General features: G+C 46.5%; 1 protein-coding gene across 1 annotated transcript in view; it reads left to right on the top strand.

Moving 5' to 3' along the window:
- Positions 1-13,229, top strand: part of LOC146799603 (uncharacterized) — an 889,638-nt gene that overhangs the window by 180,376 nt on the left and 696,033 nt on the right. The window lies entirely within an intron of this gene.

Below are 13,229 nucleotides of genomic sequence, written 5' to 3'. Positions count from 1 at the left end.
CTGTACCTACCTGACCCTGGGAGACCCCTGAGTCTATGCCCAGAACCTTAACTCTGCCAGTCGAGTACTTACCTTTAAACCGATAACTCCATTTTCTCCATAGGGTAACATTGACTGGCTTTTCCTGAAATTTCTTCTAAGTGTGGACTTTTCAAAACTTAAAATATTCACCAAAAATCAGCCGAGTAACGAAAACAAAAATACTCACCTGCTCTTAGGTGAGCTCCCAGTGCTGGATCTTGGAGCCCAGCACTGACTGAAAAATACTTACAACTGTACCTACCAGTAACCCAATTTTCTCCCATAGGAAATCATTGACTGTTTTTCTGTGAAATTTCTTCTGTCAATTTCTGCAAATGTTAAATATTTTTAAAAAATCGTATAATATCTGAAAACATAATTACTTACCTGTTTTGGATAAAGGTCCCAGTACTGAGTCTAGGCACCCAGTACTGGATTACAAAAGTAACGAGAACATACTATACCTGCAACTTGAATTTTCTGCCATAGGGAATCATTGACTGTTTTCTATGAAATATTTTCTAAGTGTCAACTTTCAAAATAGCAAAATATTGTCTAAAAATCATCACAGTAATTAAGTCGACGTTTATCACTTGATTCCAAGTATTGATCCAGGACTGAATCTAGCATCCAGTCCCGGAATTCCAAAAGTAATCCTAAAAGTAATCTGTGGCAAATAACTTGAAACTTCCATTGAACTCAATGCATTATTGTGTTTAGAATTGTGTTGCCTACTGCAACCACTTGTAACTTCCTACAAAAGTCAATTGCATATTGCAAAAGTATTTATATAAAGCATCTCATTCTGAGAGTATATTTTAATACCTATTGTTGGTTCTAAAATAAAACAAGCATATATATTTTTTTTATAAATAAACCATTGGCCTAGAGTTCAGTTTTTGAGTGTGTGAGACCATTTGCTGGCTGAGTGTGTGCAACAAATGCTTTACACTGTCCTCTGATACTGCCTTACTGCTCGACCAAGCTACCACTTTAGAGAGTAAGGTTATATCTAACTTTAGCCTCTGCCAAACCTCTGGGGACTGTGGACTCTGTACACATTTACTGTACTACTTGGGAACAGTATATACAGAGCCACTTTCTCACGCTCACACACAGGTAAGCCCTTAAATCCCAAAGGAAATGGTTGGAACTACTTGTGGGTGGGGGAAGGGGTCGAGATCAGAGAAAAGATTGTGAAACTGATTGAGACCCTGTCTACAGTCTGCTCGCTTTTGATCAGTGAGTCTGCCTGCCAAGGCTACTCCTTCAACTGATCCATCAACCATTTCTAGAGGAGATCAAGAACAGGGTCACTCTTCCTCCTGTCCCTCAAGCAAGCTCATGTCAGCCCTGTCAATATAAGGCTTGAGGCAGTTCACATGAAGTGCGCTGTGGGGGACTTCTTGGAGTTCTTAGATCAACAGATTAGATGACCACGCCCTTTTTCTCAAATATGGTGTGGGGGCCACCCCACTTGTCCTGTACCTGGAGAGCTGCTGGGGCCACAGGCTCCAACACTCCAACTTTCTGTCCTGGCTGGTAAACAGTCAGTACAGCCTTTTGGTCATGCCAAGCTTTCTGAAGCTTCTTGCTGGCCGCCTTCATATTCTCAGCCATGCGAGAACGCTGGCCAAGTACATAGTCAACTATGTCCTGTTTAGCCACTTGAGAGGCTGCTCCTATCACTCCTTAACTAGACACAAGGGACCCCTAACTGAATGTCCAAAGAAGTTCAAATGGCCTGTACCCCACCCCTTTATTGGGAATCTCTGTAGGCAAAGAGATGGCAGGGTAGTAATACATCCCATTTTTGTGTCTGCTTCTCTGGGAGTGCCATGATCATACCCTTTAGGGTCTTGTTGAACGTTTCAACAAGCCCATTGCTCTGTGGATGATAGTGTGTGGTAAACATGTAGTTTACACCACACACCTTCCACATAGCAGTGATGTAGTTAGACATGAAGTTAGTACATGTCTGGCCAGACCACCTCCGGAAACCCTACTCTGTAAAAGATTCCCAGGAGTACCCTAGCCACCACAGGAGGCTGTACTTGTCCTAAGGGGACTAGTTTCTGGATACCTAGTGGCATGGTCCACTGCCACTAGTATGTAACTATGTCCAGATGCTGTTGAAGGGTTTAAGGGACCTACAATGTCTATCCATGCCCTCTCAAAGAGAACCCCTACTACTGAAAGTGGAATTAAGGAGGGCTTTGTAATGCCACCTGACTTACCACTGACTTGGCAAGTGACATGGGAGCAACAGCTCCTTGGTGTCTTCATACATGTGGGGCCAGTAAAAGTGAGGGACAAGCATGTCCCAGAGTCTTGCTTTGCTGAAGGTGCCCTGCAAGGGGAAGGGTCATGAGAAAACCCAAAATTTGAGGTATGACCAACCTCCTGGTGGCAACATGCTTGGAGTGTCTAATTTCAGAAAATAGGAGTCCATCTTCCCAATAAGTCTTATGGGACCCATCGACATTCTCTGCCCCAGCAGCAGCCTGCTGTCTGAGCTGTTCAAGAGAGGAACAGGTTTTCTGCTTCAGGCTCAAGACTGCCCTGCAAGGGCCCCCTCCCCCCAAGAACTCTGCCGTGTCCGGCCCAAGTTCCTTTAGGACAGTTCCTTCACGGGGGCTGGGGGGGCGCACTACTAGTGCTAGTACTAAGTGGTGCTAGGTGCTTTAGGAGCAGCAGTAGTAGTAGTAGTATCCTTGGTGTCAGACTTGGATCAATTGGCATCTTCTGCCCTATAGCCTTTTTTGTTTTTTGTTTTGATAGATCGCACAAAGGTTTCTTGTTTGAAGAGGAAGAGGTTTGGGACCCACCCCGAGGAAGTCATTTGGGGACCCTGTGAAGACTTTCTTGTCTTTACCTTTCTCCCAACCCTTCACTTGGGCCTTAGAAGAGTCTTGCTTCTTCTGGTCACCACCATGAGATTTCCGCTTCACCCTGATGCGGACCCATTTGTCTGTCTTCTTTCCCAATTCTTGGTGAGATGTCAGATCCGAATCCACGGGCACTGGTGCAGTTAATTTTGACAGTTCTTAAGGATATGCTCCCTCCTCAATATATTATGCTATCCCTCATAGTCGGTGACAAGAAAGTGGGAAACCCAATATACTCTTGGAGGCTTGGGCAGAACAATTGTTCTCAACAGTACGCGTCTTGAGTCCACGTGATCTTTGCTTCGCTCCGGATCGAGAAGTTGGCACTAACAGATTTCTTCTTTAATTGATTCATGTAAGCAGAGGCAGCAATATTACATCACGATTGCGCCTGCACATTAAAGGATTGTGCTGATTTCTACCTCAGCCTACTGGACAGGCTCCTCCGGTGTCAGCGACCTGGAATTGTTCTTCAGTTGTTTTTTCATATTTGGCACACATTCAGCACTTAACCAAACTGAAGAGACTATTTTGACTTCATATTCTTCGTCCTGAAGATGGTCTGATGGACAGATTTGCCAAGAAAGACTGAAACGTCGACATACTCATCTATTTCCTCAGTAATTTGTCTCATGTCTATGATTTGTTTTTTGGGATATATATCGATTCAAATCCTACAATTATTTGGAATAGGTGTTTGCCCTTATGATTTGAAGGTCTAGTCTGTATATAACATCAATACCCTCGATCATAGTGTTTTGTTGTAAACCCTATGTAACCCCTTCATGATTCATTCATAATAAATTTGTTTACAGTTTGAAAAGTACATTCCCCTGTTGTGATTGTTTTTCATTTTCTTTGTTTATAAATTTATTGTACTTTGAAGTGATGCATTTATATTCAGATTAATCAATAGTCATTCATAAATAGGGACTTGACAAATAACTGACTGTTTATAATCATTTAAACTGAATTTGTTGAACAAAATCCCTCGAAGGCACAGTGCCTCACTACCAATCCCTCATAGTCAGGCACATTACTTTCAAGGACCAGCCTTTCAGAGCCTCAATAGCACGGTCTACAAAATCTACCCAGTCTTGAGTTTGTTACTTCTGTGTGTCCCTAAACTTAACCCTGTATTGTTCAGTGGTTAAACCAAACCCATCTAATAGGGAATTCAAGTCTATAATGATCTGCATCTTCCTCCCTAACAGTGAGAAGTTTGTCTCTACATTTGTTAGCAAAAGAGAGCCACAGGATAGCTGCCCACTGTCCTCAAGGGACCTTCTGTACCTTACAAGTCATCTCTCAAGCAATGATCCATTTATGGATGTCGTCCCTCTCCTGGTAAGGAAGGACTATCCTGTTCAAGTTCCTAGCATCAACGGAGTGCTCCCTAACCCTACGTTCACTAGTGCTACCACCATGGGATCCTAATCCCAAATGATTCCTCCCTGTCTGCATTTTCAGGGTCCCCATATCTAGGGACAACTGTTACTTCTTGACTCTGAGCTTAGCTCTCTCAAGCTTGAGCAGATGGTATTCCTTTCTAAGTAGTTCTCCCTTCTGCTAGAGATGTAGTTGACTATGGAAGTGTGAGAAGAGGTTGAATTCACAAAGGATGATCTAGACCTCCCCTGAACTCTTTGTATCCCCCCAGTAAGAATAAAGGGAGACTTACTTCTAGGGCCTTCTGCTGTACCTTCTGTACTAGTCCCTGGTGGATTAGAGTTTACTAGTGAGGGGTCTTCAGACTTCTCCTGGTCATGCTCAGAATTGAGGTCACTGGGGTGAGACACCCCGACTCTTCGTCTGGAGCCCCACCACCCATACCATCCTGCCCTTCTGGCCTACCAGGATTCTGGAGCAACGCTAATAGCTGCTTTGTAGTAGGGTTGCTACCTGTCTTTGGTTTTCTGGATGCAGCCTGGGTTCTAAGTGCCTGGTATTTAAGACAACTGTATCTAGAGGGTTTAGGCTCACCATTTAAAGACCCGGTACTAGGTGTAGTGTGGTGCTGCACCTACCTACCCCAGTGAAAATTAAACTCCCAAAGATTGGAGAAAGGGTTTGTGCGAAGACCCTTGACAACCAATCCAAGAAGTTCAGTAGACTTCACTGACAACAAAACATGTTTTATGTGCCTAGCTAGTTCTGTTTTTTTAATGTAACCCTCACCTAGAGCATGGGTACTCGCAAACTTTCTCTAGGGCGCCAAATTTATACTGTGGTTTGTGACTGAGGGCCCCACCAGAGGGGGTGGGATCAGTGGGGGGTGGGGCTAGAGAAAAAATCACCACCTTTTCAAAACAAATCAGTGGTACTGTAACCTTGTGTTTCCATATAATACCTGCACGGACACATGTTAAGTGTACATTCAGAGCACAAAGATAGTCTGTAGTTCAAGTCAACAACCATTGAGAAAAATGTATATCTGAACAGTTAACCGGTAACCTTGCAGTTATATGGACGCACAAGGTTACTGTACATTATCCTTGTGTGTCCATATATTAACTGAAAAGTTACCTATTAATTGGTCAGATATGCATTTTTCTCAATGGTTGTTGATTTGAATACTTAGATTGTACAGAATTTATGAGCACAATGCATAAAATAGAAATATTTTTAACTGCCTGGCATTTGAGGAATTCCTTACCCTGAATGTCTAAGATTGTGCAGTATTCATTTTCTTAAAACCTGGAATCATCCAATATTCATTTACTTAACACTTGGGATTCTTTGCCTCTGTGTCCATCAATGTGCAGCAATCGCTCCTTCTGTTCCTGCCTGCACCTGTTCAGTATTTATTAGTTCAATGTATGAGATAGTGAATTATTCTGTTCACTAGAGCATGGATCCCACAACATTCATGGATCACAGTACCTGAGAAGAGCAAAATGTTTATCCCCCCTTCAATTTCTGTGAATATTATTTCCTGTAATTGTGCACTACCCTTAACTTTAATACAGTATTGGTAAATCACTTTGTTCAACTAGGCTTTACCAAGGGACCTGACTTTCGAAATCAATCAAAACGTTTATATGCAAAGGTTCCCTTAAAGCCAAATTATTGATAATAGCAAAAGGCATCTCTGGTGGTTGTTAACGCGTTTCAAACCCCAATTTATTTGGGGGCTCCATCAGGACATCGAACTGGGGGTCACTGAAAAAAGGGGGGAAACATGGAATGCTATAAACTTCTTTTTTTGTGTAAAAAAAAATAAATAAGAGAAATAAATCTATACACTCTTCCCTATTAGCTTAAATCAGCTTAATTATCCCCCTTACTTGATGGTATTGGGCCTAATTAGTTGTCAAAATCTTGACTATCACAGCAAAACGTCTCTTATGTAATTGAATACCTACAATAATACCAGTGTTATAGGGTGAAATAACTGGCAATAGATGTTTTTTTTTTTTTTTTTGAAAACCTTTATTTACACATCGAATATTCACAGTCATGGGCCTACAACCGCATGGGCCGGCCGCTAATGTAAGACAATAATATAGCAGTCACAAGAGTCGGAGCGAGCCGCACGCATAACGGCTGCAGCCGCCCACAACTGAACATTGTACTACAGAAAGGTTTCTTATTAACTATTTTATAAAGAAAACAACAAAAAGAAACTTATACCAGGCAAAAGAACTCCATGACTAGGGACTTGCTCTCTCATGGGCGGGGGACAACAGTGACAACTCAGCCAATTACACAGATATTCGTGTGAAAAAGGGGGCGGGGGGGGGCCGGGAGAGGAGCGGTCATCAATCCCGCAAAGCGACCAGGAACATCAAAGTCAAGGGGACATCGTCACGTCTGGTGCGACCACCAAGGGGGGGGCGCAGATATTACCCCGATAGGAATTCCAGGGACCCCACATCTTACTCCATGCCCTAGGCTTGCCCCTGGCCACGTAAACCGTCTTCTCTCGGAACATGCACCAATCCATGTTTTCTTTCCATTTCGCAACTGTGGGGGGCCGGCCGGACCCCCAGAGCTGCGCAATGTCCCTTTTAGCGATCATGTTGCCCAAAGTCACCCAGCGTTCTTGTGCCACATCGCAGTCAGTCGGTTCCCATACATTCAACACACATCGCCGAGCCTCAGGGAGCAGCGCCACACCCGTAACCTCCTCCATCACTGCATGTACACCAGTCCGGCAATAGATGTTTAATGCAGAAAAGTACATGTGGTTCTGATGTAAAAAAAACATGTTTTACTGTATTTGAAGGTTTATTTTACTCTCTGGTTTTATTTCTCCACCTCCCTCACCAGCTCAAGGCAACTGCATTCGGAGGCTCCGATGAGCAATAAATCTAAAAAAACTAATGATTGAACATTTTAAAGAGCACATTGTAGTTTCTTGCATGTCAGAAAAAATACGTTATCTAGTTTGTTCTATTTTGGTTACTGAACGAATGGCAAAGTCATGGTTAGATAGAAGGAAGAGCAGAGTCGTCTTGGGCTGTGCTGTTTAAACCCGTCTCTTCTTAATTGGAAAATGCTCAGCTGGAAGTAAACAACATTCTCATATGGTATCATCGATTTCAAACTGCTTGTCTCTCATCGCACAGTGCCAGAGCGATATTAAATGCGGCTGGGATATCAGCAAAAAACAAATCCATGTGTTAAAGAGGTCCTAATAGATGTCTTCAACATAACTGTGACTTACTTTCTCTTTGGCACAGAGTTCATAGAACCATTCCTTCCTGTTTAACAGTGGCTCCATTCGCCAGCCGGGAGTTTTAACTCCACAGTCTTTCGCAGTTTTTAAACCGGTCACATCCAAGTTAAAGCTTCCTCCATTGGTTGATATTCTTCCCATTAATCTGTTTTGCAATATGATCAAAATTGGTTGCATGCATCCTGGGAGTTGTAGTTCCTCTCTTTCTGTTTTTTATGTGGCTGTATTCGATCTGGAAACTTGGAGTGCAAACACGATAATAGAGCTTCAGCTACAGATTTCGCAGATTATGCATTTCGTTTAAGCCATTCTTCACTGTGTCAAAACAAAGTATTAAATACGCTTCGTTTTGGATTAATCCACTTTCATGATCACATCCTCTTGGGTCGAGTTTTATGGATGCCAAAATAGTCCACTTAAAATCTTATTCAGAATATTTTTTTAGGTCTCGCCTGGCGAAAGCAGTGCATGCGCTGTCCTCGCTATTGTGAGTACCTTTTGGAATCGATTCTGCCGAGTGCTTTCATGCACGCGTCTGCATGGACAAACATGGCTGCTGTTGCCATTTGTCCATAGCAAACAGCATGCGCGTGTCCGTCGGACTGTGGACAGTCCGACTCCATCTTGCGAAGCTTTAGTTGTCATAGCAACGAAAATGCCGCATCGCGTGTGCCGGGGAACCACCAGAGCTTTCAGTGCGAATAAAGTCTACCGCCTGCACGGCAAATACCAGTCGCATATCAAGAATACCGCAAAGAGGGGGCGTGGCTAGCGGCCGAAGGAAAGGGTTGCTTGCTAAAGCGGCTCCGCAGCCCTCGCCAGACAATACGGCAATTAACCCCGTCCATCGTCGATGAGATTTCCCTGAAATCACCATCGAACTCTCCCAAACCCAATCCAACTCGGAGGTGATACTCCGGACAGATAACTGCCTCATTTGGAACCAGAGAGATCATCCAACTCGGAGCCTCCCAGACGGCTCAAAATGGCGGCTCGACCCCAGTTGTACAGACAGCCTCGGAACGTTGTTTTCTGACTTAGGCTGTGTCGCCCTGAAGATCGGAGAGAGCACCAGAGGTGACCGCTACATCCCCGGAGGATCTTCCTGGCTTGTTACTGGCGGAGATCTACCAGGAGGATCTTATGGATGCAAAGACTGCCGGGGAACGACCGAGGGTGCAGCCCTGCTGATTGTCACTTCCGAGCCGCGGAGCGGGCCTAATCGAGGACCCGGGCTCTGTGGCCTCTCCTAATGACTGCTGACAGGAAGTAAAGGCTGCTGTGCCCTTTGAAGACCCGAGGTGAGGAGGAGCTGGTTGGGGGCAGTGACGGCAAAGAAGACGCAAGACACGGTCCCCGCCGCCCGCAGAGAGCAGAATGTACACAAGGTAGTGAAGAGGGGAAATCGAGGCCCTGGTCGTGCGTCCTATTCTTAAAGTGACAGTCTCAGCAACATGCATGAAGCACTGTTCCACCCAGGGAGGCCATTTGGGTGTGCCCCTGCCTGAGCCCACTGCAAACACAACAGGTGATGGATCGTTTTTTTGCTCACCATGCCGTTCCAGTTTGAACCCAGCCATATGCAAATCAATCTTGACCCTGTGCCTCATGGGTACAGTCCAGCCCGAACTGCCAAGCCAGGTCCTCCCTGGACTGGAAACAAGCATCCTAGGACCGGTTTCGGGGTTTCACCCCTCTTCAGCCAGGATAGCTTGATTCCAGTGGCATGGAGAGCACGGGACCCACGTCTGGGCATACCCTTCCCACTTGGGGTGACAAATGCAAACACAACAGGTGATGGACAGAATGCAGAACAATGTCATACATTCACCCCAGTACAGAGATCTGGGCCTAAATCCATCGTTTTTTTGCTCACCATACCGTTCCAGTTTGAACCCAGCCATATGCAAATCAGTCTTGACCCTGTGCCTCATGGGTACAGTCCAGCCCGAACTGCCAAGCCAGGTCCTCCCTGGACTGGAAACAAGCATCCTAGGACCGGTTTCGGGGTTTCACCCCTCTTCAGCCAGGATAGCTTGATTCCAGTGGCATGGAGAGCACGGGACCCATGTCTGGGCATACCCTTCCCACTCGGGGTGACCAATGCAAACACAACAGGTGATGGACAGAATGCAGAACAATGTCATACATTCACCCCAGTACAGAGATCTGGGCCTAAATCCATCGTTTTTTTGCTCACCATGCCGTTCCAGTTTGAACCCAGGCATATGCAAATCAGTCTTGACCCTGTGCCTCATGGGTACAGTCCAGCCCGAACTGCCAAGCCAGGTCCTCCCTGGACTGGAAAAAAGCATCCTAGGACCGGTTTCGGGGTTTCACCCCTCTTCAGCCAAGATAGCTTGATTCCAGTGGCATGGAGAGCACGGAACCCATGTCTGGGCATACCCTTCCCACGGCTCGCCCCAGACTTGCTTCTTCCCAGGTGGTAGTGAGTGGCGCTGGACCCAGGAGAGGTGGGGGCGGCCCGGCGCTTACGAAACACGCCCCGACGGGCCTTTGTACATATTGGAGCAACCTCTACCATACTACACCGCGGCGATTGGGACATACGCCGGATTCACGGTCACAACGGAGGCACAGCCTACTTGACTCCCCCCAGATATTCTGTGGTCTTCTGGAACTCCCGGGTGGGGGTCATCCACGTAAATCACCATAAGAATGATTCGAGGCCTAGCTTGCCATCTGGGGACCTGCTGCTAGTGCAGAGTGGGATCCCGCCCAAAACACTATTGGACACTGACCGGTTTGGCTTGACACCGCACTGACCTCCATTGTCACCCGGCATCACGGATCCACCTGGAACACCAACAGGCCGGCAGAGGGCAGTCTTTCCTCTGAGCAGGCGGCGGCGAGTACAGGTGCGATCTCCAACGAGACCTACAGCTCCGACACGTCGCTCATGACGAATAACAAAGGTCTCAAATCCCAGGCCCAAAAACAGTTGGCGAAGTTTGCCTGGACATAGCAGGGAGAAGACACCGAGATGGCATCGGGCGGGGATCCCAAGACCTCGCAGTCTCGCCCCCGACTGAAACCCTCAACCTGGAAGACGATATGGAGGCCATCGCTGGGGTACGGACATCCCTGGAAACACGCATAGACTCTGTAAACATCGCAGTCACCCTCCTCCGAGCAGACTTCAAGAAAATGGACTCCAGGGTTATAGAAGTTGAGAGCACCACGACCGCCCTCCTATCCGACACCTCTATCCTCCAGGACCAGGTCGCCCAATTGCAGACTCAACAGAAAAGAATGGAGGAGCTCCTTGATGATTACGAAGGGAGGGCTCGAAGAAACAACATCCGCATCCTTGAAGTGCCCGAAAGGATGGAGGGGCCGGCAGCGGACCTCTTTGTGAAGGACGTAATCCTCAACAAACTCCAACCTAAACGTCTACTTCTCCATAGAGCGGGCTCATATGGTTCCCGGGGGACGCCCTAAGCCTGAGGCTCCTTCGCGGCCCCTGATTGCAAGAGTCTTCAATTTTCGAGATAGAGATGTTATCTTGCAGACAGCAAGAGCAGGACCTCCATTGAAAATTGACAATGCCATCATCACATTCTTCCCAGACTTCACTGTCAAAGTCCAAGCACAACGATGCAGCTTCACAGCAGTCAAAAAAGCCCTCCGAGACAAAAACGTCAAATACTCCATGCTGTTCCCGGCTAAACTTCGGGTGGAGTCCAAAGGTAAGACCTGGTTCTTCCTGTCCCTGGAGGAGGCGTGGGACTGGATTGAGGGCTAGCGCAGAACGGAAAGGCATACAGATGGTCGAAACAATGGAGCCCCCAACAACAACCAGCGGGCTCCTCCCGCAATAAGAGAGAGGCAGTTGGAGGAGGACACACCTGAACGACATTGACTCGAGCTGTGGAGCCCAGATGCTTCATTCCATGTCTGTGAACCAGATCCACCACTCTAATACCGGTGTCTTCCTGATCCCATGTAGTTGCTTCCTGTATAGGAGTGCAACACATGCTTCATGCGGGTCTCACGGAACCTGACATGCGCCTCATTATCCTGAGAGCATCAAGAAACGTTAACAAAGAATTGGACCGCACCGAAGACTACATACACAATAATAATACTATGTTTAATGGCGAGGGTTGGAGGTGGTTAGCCAAGCACCTCACAAATGGGAAGGTGGGTGACAGGCACTCTGCCTTGTTGGGGAGTGGATAGTTTAAATTCCACTGGCAGGAGTGCTGGGTGGGGGGGTCATGAAGGGGGTGGGAGGGGTGGTTGTGGTTTCGTTTGTTTTCTTTACTTTGCACAGAACACACCAGAAAGTGGGGGATTACGAATTCTTAATGCTACACATAAGGATTTGTCGGCAGACAGTGGCATTAGTACTAAGGGGCTCCGGTTGACATCGTGGTCACAAACCAACCTCTATCGCCTAATCCACAGCCAGAGCCGCCGCAGCTTGCACAGGGCTCCACACTTGCTCTCTGTAACTAATAGACGTGGCTTACTCTAAAGATATAACACTATCCATATTGACGTGGAATGTCAACGGGCTAGGCAGTAAAATAAAAAGGGGGATAGTCTTGCAATACCTTAAACGCCACTCACCAGACTTGATATTATTGCAGGAAACCCACTTGGTGGGGAACAGTTGTAAGGCCTTACATAAATGGGGGTACAGACTCATGGCCCATGCTGGATTTACGTCAGGCTCTAGAAGTACGGGCATCCTTATACCGAAGGGCCTAGCCCTCCCAACTACTCGAGTTTGGGCCGACCCTCAGGGCCGGTTTGCTGTCCTAGAGGCGATATGGGAAGGGTAACACCTGAATATAATTTCGGCCTATCTCCCACCAGCCCTAGGCAAAACAGCACTACAAGATCTAGGCAAAATACTCGTTGATCTCCCCCCCGGGTACTCTTATTCTGGGCGGAGACTTCAACATGACTATGAACTATATGTTTGACAGACACCTTTAAAGACCTTCTTCCAGGAGCAGCGCCTCCCTGGCAGACTTTGCCCAAGCACTAGGACTCACAGACATATGGCGCACGTTAAACCCAGACAAAACACACTTTACGCACTATTCCAACGCACACAAGAGTATGTCCCACATAGAATATTTCCTTACTTTCCTCCCTGACATGGGGTTCTTCCAGCACCCCCAAGGGCTCCCTAGAGGTATCTCCGACCACTCTCTCCTCAGGATTGAACTCACCTTTCACCGACGTATTGTCCGAGGCCCTATAATTATTAATCCATGGCTACTCACCGTCCCAGATATCAAAGAAGACCTTGCTGAACACACAGATCATTATTTCACTGAAAATGTAGGCTCCGTAGATTCGGCTAGCACCATCTGGGAAGCATATAAGGCGGTAATTAAAGGTCGTGCCTTGGCCTTAAAAACTGTATATCTTCGTAACCATAACGAACAGTTGACCCGGCTGGAAAGCGATCTGCTCTCACTTGAAACGGAGCATAATACCTCTCCCACAGACAAAAGACACAGAAGCACACCATATACAAATCACTCTAATCCCATGTATATCTATACATTCTTCATAACCATTTACATAACATTGTATAGGAGTTTCCAAATCAGATTCCACGTGGCTATAGATTATTCCAATGTCCTTTTATTTCTCTT

The sequence above is a fragment of the Triturus cristatus genome, chromosome 9 (assembly GCF_964204655.1).
Source record: "Triturus cristatus chromosome 9, aTriCri1.1, whole genome shotgun sequence".
NCBI classification, from domain to species: domain Eukaryota; kingdom Metazoa; phylum Chordata; class Amphibia; order Caudata; family Salamandridae; genus Triturus; species Triturus cristatus.
The sequence above is the reverse complement of the archived record's forward strand: the minus strand, read 5'-3'. Positions and strand labels throughout refer to the sequence as shown.